The sequence below is a fragment of the Chrysochloris asiatica genome, unplaced genomic scaffold (assembly GCF_000296735.1).
Source record: "Chrysochloris asiatica unplaced genomic scaffold, ChrAsi1.0 scaffold00007, whole genome shotgun sequence".
Lineage (NCBI taxonomy): Eukaryota > Metazoa > Chordata > Mammalia > Afrosoricida > Chrysochloridae > Chrysochloris > Chrysochloris asiatica.
This window is the reverse complement of record NW_006408525.1, coordinates 8275236-8287672: the sequence shown is the minus strand read 5'-3', so window position 1 is coordinate 8287672 and position 12437 is coordinate 8275236. Positions and strand designations below refer to the sequence as shown.

Sequence of the window (12437 nt, the reverse complement as noted above, 5' to 3'; positions counted from 1 at the left end):
GAGTTGGTTCTGACCCATAGCGACCCTGTATAGGGTTTCTAAGGATCAGCTGGTGAGCTTGAACCACTGACGTTGCAGTTCAAATGACTTTGATTACACACACACACACACACACACACACGTGTTATTTTGTTAAGTGCCATCTAGTCAGTTTCCAGGGAGTGGCAGGTGAACTTGAACTGCTGATCTTGCAGTTCAAACTGTCCAGCACATTAACCCACAGTACCACACCAGGACTCCATATACATATACACACATATCTATCTATCTATTTGCCTATTTGCATTAGGCACATCTGTTGCACAAGACTTTTTTAAAGTGTTGAAGAGCAAAGATATCAGCTTGAAGACTAAGGTGTGACTGATCCAAGTCATGGTATTTTCAGTAACCTCATATGCATGTGAAAGCTGGACAGTGAATAAGGAAGACCGTGGAAGAATTGATGCTTTTAAGTTATGGTGTTGGAGGAGAATATTGAAAGTGCCAAGAGCTGCCAAAAGAACCAACAGATGTGTGTTGGAAGAAGTGCAGCCAGAATGTTCCCTGGTGGCCAGGATGGCCAAACTTCATCTCTCATACTTCGGACACTTTGTCTCATACTTCGGACATATATATTATCAGGAGGGACCAGTCGCTGGAGAAGGATTTTATGTTTGGTAAGGTGGAGTGTCAGAGAAAAAGAGGAAGACCCCAGCAAGATGGATTGGCCAAGTGGCAGCATCAATGGGCTCAGGTGTGGCAACAATTGTGAGGTTGGCCAAGGATCAGGCGTGTTTCGTTCTGTTGTGCATAGGGTCTCTATGAGTCGGTACTGACTTGATGGCACCTAACAACAACAACAACAAAACAACAAATGTATCCATAGCATGGCTCCATAGGATAAGCACTGGACTTTGAACCACACAGTCGGCTGTTCAAGCCCACCAGCTGCTCTGCGGGAGAAAGATGAGGCTTTCTGCTCCTGCAAAAGATTTAAAACCTCAGAAACCTTACACAGGATCGCTGTGAGTCAAAACCAACTCCATGGTACTTAACAACCACAAAAACATCATCTGTTTCACTGATTTATTGACTGAGATACCACCTGATTATCCTATCACTGTTTTAATTTAAAGCAGTGTTAGTCATCTAGTGCTGCTATAACAGAAATACCACAAGTGAATAGGATTTTTTGTTTTGTTTTGTTTTTTAACTTTTTATTGTGAATTCAATGAAGAGTTATAGAACAGATCATCAGTTTTACATTCATCAAATTATATACTTCACTTCATTACAATGATTGCATTCTCCCTCAAGGTACCAACTTGTTGTTGTTGTTAAGTGCCATCAAGTCAATTCCAACTCATAGCGACCCTGTATAGGGTTTCTGAGGAGTAGCTGGTGGGTTTGAACTGCCGATCTTGTGGTTCACAGTCTAGTACCAATAGTTTTTAACCTCTGTTCACATTAATGATTGCATTCCTCTCCATGTCTCTGCTACTTTCATCTTTCCTCTGCTAACCTCCCTCTTGTTGTATATTGTCTGCCCTATCACCCATGTTAATATGTGTCTATCCTCTAGCATGTGAATCATTTCCCCCCCACCTCCCTCCATAGTAACCGTCATAGATTGTTCTTTTACCAACAAAACCTTTTCTTAACTTTTTACAACATTGATCGCATACAATATATGTCCGTTTGTGATTGAATAATTTCACTCAGCATCATGTCCTCCAGGTTCATCCATGTTGTGAGATTCATTGTTATTTTTTAGTGGTTCATAGTATTTATTCCACTGTGTATATGTACTATAGTTTGTTTAACCATTCTTCTGTTGGTGGGCATTTAGGGGCTATCTCCATCTTTTTGATGTATCAATTATAGGCAGCATATTGAAGCATCCTGTTTTCTTCATTCTGTTCTGTCTCTTGACTGGTACATTTAATCCATTTACAGTCAGTATTAATTATCGATAGGTATTAATTGATTGCAGTAATTTAGCTGTGTAGTTTTTTGTGATGCTGCTGGTTTCCTTGTTCCATGTAATTTTCTGAGTTCATTTAGTTTATGGATTTTCTTCTCATTTTCATTTCTGTTGTGTTAATGTTTAGTAAATCTTTCTGATGTTCCTCTTTGGTTTTTTGCTTGTGATGTTGTGGTTGTTAAGTGCCGTGGAGTCAGAGTGACCCTGCACAGGGTTTCCGAGGCTGTAAATCTTTACGGGAGCAGAATGCCTCATCTTTCTCCCGTGGAACCTCTGGTAGTTTCGAACTGCTGACCTTGAGGTTGGCAGCCAGGTATATTTTCTTTGAGGTTACCTTGTGATTTATTAACTTTTTTCTCTATTTAAAACAGGCTGATTTCAAGGGTCATTCCCATCTCTTCAGTACACAGGGTTGATAGGGATGGGCAACTTAGACATTTAACTACCTAAAATGGGGGGGTTATCAAGACATGAAGTGACTGGCTTAAAAGTTTTCAAGAGATAGTTTAGTTTCAGAATGTCCAGAGGAAGGTAGAATCCCCACTGAATAAAAGGAGATGGGGATAAGATTCTTATGATTCAGTAGTGAGTCATTGTTATCATGACTAATTGCAATTTTCACAACTTAAAGGTAGAAATTTTGTAACAAAAAGGAGGGAGTAGTTAATTTTATAGTCCAGAAACAGAGGACGCTAGGACCATCAAGGGAGAAGAGCAGGAGTGGAATATGGGACCCTATCTAGAAAAGCAGCGACACCAGGGGTGGAGGCAGAGATGAGGACATGGAGAGGTAGAGCAGTTGAGGACCCAAACTCATGGAAAGAGAAAAGCTGTGTGCTGGCAGCCAGGAGGCAGGCTTGCCCTTTGGTTGTTTAAATGATTATACATTCCTGAGTGTTTTGGTGTACTTAAAAAAAACACCCAAAATCCAGAGGGATTAGAAGCAAATACTGTTGAATGATGATGCACGGAGGGGATTGTAATCATTACAATGAAACAAAATATGATAGGATGAGTGTAAAGCTGATGTTCTCCCATGTAAACTATCATTCAATTCACAATTAAAAAGATAATAATAATAAAAAAAAAACAGGCTGTGTTATCTTGGAAATCTACCCAACTTCCTTGCCATTTGGAAGTTCTGTATTTACATTATTCCCTCTTTTTGCTTTGTACTTGACTTCATTATAGATTGATATCTTTGGTTCCCTATTTTCAGTATTGTAGGTTTGTTTTACTTTAAATGTTTCTGTATCTGGATTGAGTTCTAGGTGGTGTTGTCTTGGTAATCTCAGTTTGTTGCTTCCTGTTGTTGATTCTCAGCCCAGAGAACACCCTCTAGCATTTTTTGTAAAGTTGATCTGGTCACTACAAATTCCTTTAGTTTCTGTTGGCCTGCCAGTCCTGAACCACTGCCATCTTGTGCCATCTTCAGTGCTGCCACTCTTTCTCAGCCTCCTTGGTGGGAGAATTTCTCAGCACAGGGCTCCTGGTTACAAAGGATTTGTTTTCAAACACAGGATTCAAAAATTTAGTGGAAAAATGTCATTATTTTTAAATTACATTTTCCATGAACTTTTTGGAGCCCCCTTATATTTTGTTTCAGTATCAGACTATATTTATTTAATTAATGGAATTATTGTTATATGGGTTTTCATTTAGCTGTCTGTAAACACTGGACTGCTAACCACAAGATTGGCAGTTTGAGCCCAGCAGCCAGCCACTCTGTGGGAAGAAGATGAGGGTCTCTGCTCCCGTAAAGATTTATAGTGTTGGAAACCCTATAAAGTGTCTCAATGAGTTGGAACTGATTCTATGGCACTTCACAACAGCAAAATATATGTTTTTGGCTCTTAAAATTTTCTTGTTCATTTTCTGTTTATATTTCTCATTTTCATTAGGTTGTTGAGTTTTTACTATATGGCATGAATGTTAACTCTATATAATAGATACCATAAACTTTTTTCCAGTTTCCATTTCTAATTTAATTCTTGATTATAATTTCATTTGCTCTTTCATTTTTATTATTGGGATGAAAATATGCACAGTAAAGCATTCACCAGTTCAACTCATATGTATATACTCATGTAATTCAATGACATAGTGTACAAATAGTATTATTATGCTTTTCCAGATGATTCTACTACTTTTAACATAAACTCAGTACTACCTAAACAAAAAGTCCCCTTTCCTTCTCCCTCTCACCTCTGGTAAACACTAATAATCTTTGGTTTCTCTGTTGATGTTAGGTGCCGTAGAGTCGGTACCGACTCATAGCAACCCTATGCACAATAGAACGAAGCACTGCCCGGTCCTGGGCCAACCTCAGAACTGTTGCCGCCACTTTGCCAATCCATCTTGCTAGGGGTCTTCCTCTTTTTCTCTGATCCTCCACCTATATAAGAAGTAATGTAAAGGTTTCTGTATGCACCTTTATATTAGTTCTTATCACCCTGGATTTTGGAGTCCTAGTGTGGGGTGCTATAGTAGAAACACTGCTCTGCTAACCAAAAAGCTCAACAGTTGAAACCCACCAGCTGTTTTTTGGAAACACTGTACAGGGACCCTCACTATGAGTTGGAATTGACTCCACCACATTTAACAACAGCAACATTGTATTTTAAATATTTCCTTTGAGTCTTCTCCACTAGACTACAAAGTAGTACCATTTCCAAGGTTCACCTTCAAGATTCATAGGTAACAGGTTTACAACAACAGACTCAGGTTGGGAATACTGGAAAATAAAAACTTTTAATAAGCCTTGTAGTAGTTATTTCTTATTCATATCCTTGTTTCAGTCTAGAGTCTACCTAGATCCTAAGTGCAGTGAAGTTTGTGTATCAGTTTTTTACAGAAAGATCAAAATTGAGTTGTCTTTTTTCTTCTTCTTTCAATTAATCTACTCGGGTAAGGACTGAAACATACAAATATATTTGTATGAATAAACTTAGTTCAATCAGATTTCAGCCAACATTCATTCAGTCAAGACATTTTGACTCTAAAACAGTAAAAATGTTAAAATATACACATTGTACCCAAGTGGTTAATTCAGACAATGAAAGCCCAACTATGTTTATTTGAAATTTTTACATGCTAAATATTATGTAGGAGTCCTGGTGTGGAGTTGTGGGCTAATGTGTCAGACTGCAAAGTCCTTTGAACTAGAAGGTCAGTGGGTCAAGCTCACCAGATGCTCCTTGGAAACCCTATACAGGGTCACTATGGGTCGGATTTGACTTGATTGCACTTAACAAAAAGAGCAACAAGTATTAGTATTTTTACTGGGATGTATTAATAAGTGATTCTAAACAAATGTCTCAGTATCAGTGGGAGTCTTAACATTTCCAAGAGTTCTTAATCTTTTAACAAACTTATTGAGAGGGAGTTCTTTTCAGAGAGGCCTATAGGATTTTCATTTCCATTCCAGATAGGTAACATTACAAGAATTAAAAGGGATCTTTTATCTCTGGACAATACTCCTCCATTGCAGTTAAAGTACATGACTGACTATTTCTATTGGTTGAAAGTTTGATCCTGATATATAACTCAGCCTCTAGAGTTGAAGATGCTGAATGCGATTTATCAGATAGCTAAATAGAAAATTTACAGAATACTTATAAAAATTCTTTTGAAAGAAATTAATATTTAAAATTTTCTCTTATTATATATTTATACAATTAAGAAGTAATCATTTTTACTATAAATAAAAAGTAAATAAAAATACTACTGCTTTATTTTCCATTTTTATTACTAGTCAAAAGGAAACATTTAAAATTTTTTAGCATATGCCACCTGTAGGTATTTATCAATGAAATATAAGACAGTAAATACTTCTTAAATATTTGTAACTCCTGAAATGAATAGTGAAGAATCATCTTCAGATGGAAAAATGTGTCACATTTTACCTATGAAATAAATTATGTGAATAAGATTACAAAAGATGGTGTCTGTTTAGGTAGGCCTATTAAAAACGTTAAGACTTGAGTACTGGCTATTAAAGCAAGTAAATGGCAATATCATAAAGTTAAACACATGCCAAAAAACATTTTCCAGAGGACTGGGGTTGTAACAATAACATTAATGAGGGCAAAGAGGTCTTAATGCAATTTGCACTTTCTAAAGTTTCAAAAAGAGGTTTTGAGTTAGTGCATTATTAATGTACTGAACATCTGGAATTGTGTAAAAGCTATGAACGTTGAGCAAATGCAGGATTTCCCCACTAGGCTGTCTTCTAACCGATTACCTCCCTAGTGAGATACTGGTTTTAAGTTTGGAAAAATAAATTGATAATATCCAGATAAGGCATAAACATACCAAAGTATTTTAATTTGTAAAATCTGACTAAAACCCAGAAATCATCTCTGAAATTAACAGATCCAAATGATATGAGCACCAGTTTGTAAATGAAGTAATCTTTATCAGTATATGTGGGTTATTCTCTGTATATATGAATAGTGCTTGCCTTTTAGGAGCTATTACATTGTATTTTATAACAAAACCCTCACATTTTTGATATATATAAGTGATGAGTCTATCAAGATATCAAGAGATGAGTCTATAGCTGTACTTTTTGCTAAGGTATTTGAATCTTTAGGTACCTAGTTGGAATACTTAAAAGAAATTTTAAATAAATTTAGTTATGTGTATGTAGTTGTTTGTGTGATTTCTCTGGCAAGGTGGAAATAATTAGTGTATATAAATGTACAATTTGAATGTCACCTGCAATGAGAATGGAAAAGCTACAGACCTAAATATTTTGTTATCTAAAACTGAAAATTTGGTACAGATTGTTTTCATGGAAATATTCATCAGTATGCTTTTGCTACAGTGATATACTCAAAATATGCCTATAGCTCCTATATAATCTTTAACAGAAACCTTTTAAGGTATTTTCAAAAAGCTCCACTAAAGAAATTTTAAAGAAAAGCATTGGGTTCTGTGTAAATGTTGTCTCATAATCACCAAATCTCCCCTTTTCACAGTGTACCCTGTGTTTCCTTACCTGAACCAAAATCTAAATATACCAAAAGGACGCACTGCATCCTTGTCAGCCTTTGTAAATTGTGACTGTTTTTTTGTCTCATAACCTGTACGTACCTCAGGGTTGATATTCTATTTATTCTCTGTAGCTCTTTCTAAACCTTTACCTCTATGTTTTCTTCTTTAAAAAGAAAGAAAGAAACAAACAAAATAACTTACCATCAAAAATCCCTAATCTCTGAGCTCATTTCCTTTAATAATATACTTTTCCCTTAATCTTTGTTGTTACTTTATAATCTACCTGAATACTCTTTTTTATGAAAACTTTGGCACCTGATCTTTCGTATTATTTTTTCCCCACTCCCATTCTTTTCCATTATTTTGGACCTTTCTTCATTCATTTACTAAATTCAAGCAATATTTATCGAGTACTTTCTGTGTGGTCAGTACATCCTAAGCACTGGACAATTGTTAAATGTCGACCAGTTGGTTTCTACTCAGAGTGACTCTGTATTGAGTTTCCAAGGAGTGATTGTTGAGTTTGAACTACCTTCCTTGAGGTTAGCAGTCTAATGCTGGTCCTACAGCTTCACACCAACAAAACAGACAAAAATCATTGTCCTCATAGAGATTATATTCCAGAGATAAGAATCAGAAAGATATATACAAATTAAGGGAAGGAGAGGGAATTATAGGAAAGTGAAGAGAGATGGTTTAGAATTTTAACTGGGTAGTTTTGAACATGTCACTGAATAAAGACCTATAGGAGGGGAGGAAGCAAAACATTCTAATTTCTCGGGAGTAGTGCTTTTTTCGGGCTTGTTTAGCAACAAGAAGGCTAATGTGGCTGAAGCAGAATGGGAGTGGTGTAGAGGGGCAGTTAGAGATGAGGTCAGAAGAGTAGCTTGGATAAAATGCCACAGGTTGATTTTACTCTAAATGTAGGAAGCCATTGGAGGCTTTCGACTTAGTTTTAAAATGATTATGCTGATTGCCTTATGGAAAATGGACTATAGGGAACATAGAAAGAAGCAAGATGACTATAATAATCTAGGTGAGAGATGGTGGTGGTGTCGGTCACTGTGGTAGCAGTGAAGATAGGGAGAAATGTTTGAGTCTAGATGTATCTCTAAAGTGGTGCTGGCAAGATTTGATGGTGGATTGCATGTATAGTATGATAAGAGAGGATAAAGTTTTCTTGCTGGACCTTTCTTTAATTTAAAATTTGTATTATCCTGTTATTCTTATTTATGTGCATTATTTTACTTACCTCTGTAGCCTTGATTTCCCAATGTATTATTCAATTCTTAACTCTCCTCTAAAGTACCATTCCCATATATTCAGCTGCTAGAGCAGCATTTCAATTTGGATATCTCAGAGTGAAATTTGAAATTGTTCATCTTGGTCCTTGTCCAGTGTTGCTTATATAAATGAATAGTACCACAATCTATGAAGGTAAAAAGTATTGCTACAAAATTATAGAAACTTTTATTAAACAAAAATAACAAAATATGAAGCTGTTGTTTCTCAATGTGTCTTCTGTCTAGGTTTAGACACTTCTGAAAGCATTGTTTCCATCTCTCTAACCGTTCCCTGAAGAATTCTGTGTTCTTTGATTTACACCACGTTAAGAAGAGCAGTTTGGGCATCCTTGAGGGACTCACATCTTATTCATTTGCAGTATTTGGACAAAAAGAAGTCTCAAAAGCAAGATCAGCACTGTCCGGTGGAGGGCTAAGGTTTCCCAAGGAAATTCTCATAGGATAGCCCTGGCTACTTGTAAAATTAGGATGCACCAACCGTTTCTCCCACAACCCTCTCAGTTCAACTGGATATGACAATTCATTGCAGTGGTCATAAAGAACTCAGACACCGCACTCACAATTACGAGGTTTATTTGGGAAGTTATCAGGTTATAATTTGGGATCAGAAATGCTCAGAGCACAGTTGTTCCAGTCAGCTGCTGATAAATTTCCACAGGACACACCACTCCAATATAAGCCTCAGCCTGAAGGCACTTGGCTCTAGCTCTGTGGATCAACAAACCTAGGCCTCCCTAACTTTAGTGCCTTAGAGGCACTCTACAAGGAAGCCTCCTGCCCATAGTCACTTAGCTTTACAGGCTCTGTGGGTTGGGAAGTCCACTAATCTGGTTCTTGGTTCTGCTGTGGCTCTTCTGTTACACCTGTGGTGTGACAGCTTTCTGCCCTGGGTCAAGGAGGTTCACTGTGCATGTATCTCGGGGTTCAAAGGACGTGCTCTTCTCTGATGGTAGTGAGAGCCTCTTCTGCTTTTGAGATGGCTCATTTTAAACCCATGTTAGAGTTCCAAGTTTTTATCATCACTCTGTTAACAGCCGCAGCTGAATCATGCCATCCTATCAGCATCTTCTCCCACCTTCTCTCACCCAGGCTCCGTAGGAAGAGTCTTTTGGTGGAAGTTACAAAGACTAAGGCTAGAAGAGTCATATGATATGGTATATATAGCTCACTGTGTGGCGCTGTGGGTTAATGTGCTAGACTGCACAGTCAGTTTGAACTGCAAGGTTGGTGGTTCAAGCTCACCAGTAGCTCCTTGGAAACCCTCTAGAGGGTCGCTATGGGTCGGAACCGACTTGATGGCACTTAACAACAACAACATACCACATCAGGAGCAGGTACATTGTCGTGATGGAAAAAATTCCTTGGCATAACTTTCCTGGCCCTTTTCATAATAAGCCCCTGTTATGAAACTTTAAAAAACTTTTTCATAATAAGCCCCTGTGATTGTCCTGTGTCCTTTAAGAAAATCCATCAAGATTACACCTTTGAATTCACAAAAAGAATTGCCGTATCCTTCTGAGCTGACCTTCCTGCCTTGAATGTAATTGGCTCAGCAGATCCCCTCAGAAGCCACTGACCTGTTGAGACCATGTTTTTCCAGGTACTCTGATGAGACTAAGACAGGTGTATTACTGAAAGAACTTATCTCCAGTCATTCACAGATCACAGAGATGTATATGAAAAGATTTTGTTTAGGATAAACTGTGCATGTATAAACTGAAACCCTGGTAGCGATCCTTTTATGTTTGGATTAATTTGATACTTAGGAGTCATCTTTGAATCTTTTTCTCTCTTTCCTGTTATATCCAATCTGCCATCATATCTCATAAATTTAAAATTTTAAGTATTTTTAAAAATCTGTTCACTTTTCTTTCTCCACTATAATTTCCAAAAAGGTAAGAATCATGATTCGTGTGAAATAGAAACACCTGTCAAAGATTTGAATCAGTTTATTGTTTAATGAGAGCATTTCAAGAATTAGGTGTTTGTTATTTGTTTAAAGAAAATAGGTGAGATTACTGGCCTGGCTATAAAATTGTTTCATGTATTACCGACCAATAAGCCATGCCCTTTGGTGTTTTCTTTTTCTCCTAGGTAGAAATTATTTGCATTTCTACTGGACAAAAATATTCAAGTTGACATGTAGTTTTACTAAGTCTGAAAGCTTAATCAACAGTAAACAATGAGTATAACAAAGTGCATTTCCCTAGGTAATCCTTTTTTGGACCTTTGCAACCCTATGAAAGAAATTTAAAGGCGATTCCTCCTATTTTTTAATTTTGCATAATTTTTCTTAAACCACTTTCTGTTTCAAGTCACTTCTTCTGTGGTGGTGGTGTTCTTAAGTGCCGTCAAGTCAGTTCTGACCCATAGTGACCCTGTATAGGGTTTCCTAGGAGCAGCTGGTGAGTTTGAACCGCTGACCTTGCGGTTATACTGATTTTGCAGTTCAGCGCATTAATCCACAGCACCATACCAGGACTCTTCCTCTGAATTAGTGGCCTAAATACACTTACTCTAACCCCTCCTAATTTATTCATGTAAGCACCAGAATGATGTTGTTTAATCTTTGTGCTTTTTAACTGTGAAGTACAAATATGTTTATGTGTGTTAAACTATTATGTACATTTTAAATAATAAATTGCATCTATGTTCTACCACTCAGCATAGGAAATGTAAATATAATTTTACTAGGACATCAGCAGCTTCCATGTCACCCTCCCCATTCACATTTCCTATCCCTAGAGATACTTGTTTGGCACCTTTTTTATAAAATTGTTTTATATGTATGTATGCCTTAAACACTGTGTTTTTTATACCATGTTACTAATTTAAAAAATTATTGTGAATTGGGTGAAGGTTTACAGAGCATGACAGTTTTCTATTCAACAATTAATTCACGTACATTTTGTTTCATGTCATTGATGTAACAACACTCATTCCACTTCCTTCCTGTGTTTCCTTGTTCCATTTGCCCTCTCTTATCCCTTCCTGCCTTCTGAACTTTGACCTTATATAAATACTGCCCTTTTGATCTCGAGTGGTTGATTGTTCTAACAAGTGGTGGTACCACCCTGGTGGTGTTCCCTTTATTATTATTGTTAAGTGCTGTTGAATTGGTGTCAACTCATATCTACTTTGTTTAGGATTTCTGAAGAGTGGCTGGTGGTTTGAACTGCCGAACTTGTGTTAGCAGTCCAGTGCTTATCCTACACTGCCACACCAGGATTGCATTCCCTTTGTAGACATGTCTGTTATTTGGCTGAAAATTGATTCAGGAGGGTGAATTCAGTTCTAGACTTGAAGAGTGACTAAAGCCATGCCTCAGAGGATCCTATCCAACCAGTCACTATCTGATATGTAAAAAAAGATTTGGTCTTTTATAATTTTGAATTTTGTTCCACATTTTTCTCTGACTCTATCCAGAATCTTCAAATGTGATCCCTTTCAGAGCAGTTGGCAGTGGTAGCTGGTCACTATCTAGTTCTTCTGGTCTCAGGGTCGTGGAATCTGATATTTATGGGTCTGTTAGTCCATTGGACTGATCGTCCTTACGCATCTTTGATTATCTTCACTCTTTGCTCTCCATGGGGAGAGACCAAAAGGTGTACCTTACTTGGCTGCTCATGAATTTTTAAGACCTCATTGCTACTAATCAAAGTAGAAGGTAGGACGTTCTTTGTGCTAAATGGCTTTGATGTCTCCCAAGACTATGGTCCTGAGCCCGCAGGCCCAGTGCCTCATTTCCCTCATATTCAGTAATGTCTAAGAAGTTTTCATACCTTGGCACTCTGTATGCTCTACTGTTGTTATTGGTATGTGCTATCAAGTTGGTTCCTACTTACATTTGACCCAATGTGGTTTCTAAAGAGTGGCTGGTGGGTTTGAACTGCCCATCTTGAGGTTAGTTGTGCTTATCCTATAGCACCACACCAGAACTCCATGCTCTCCTGTGGTGGTGGCGGTATGCTGTGGAGTCGGTTCTGACTCATAGCAACCCAGCATAGGGTTTCTGAGGCTGTAAATCTTTATGGGAGCAGAAAGCCTCATCTTTCTCCTGTGGAACTGCTGGTAGTTTCGAACTACTGACCTTGAGGTTAGCAGCCTGACTCGTAACCATCACGCTACCAGAGCTCCTTATGCTCTAGTATGTTGTTGTTGTTGTTAAGTGC

At 37.6% G+C, this 12437-nt stretch overlaps 1 protein-coding gene across 1 annotated transcript in view; it reads left to right on the top strand.

Moving 5' to 3' along the window:
* Positions 1-12437, top strand: part of BRIP1 (BRCA1 interacting protein C-terminal helicase 1) — a 172905-nt gene that overhangs the window by 90232 nt on the left and 70236 nt on the right. The window lies entirely within an intron of this gene.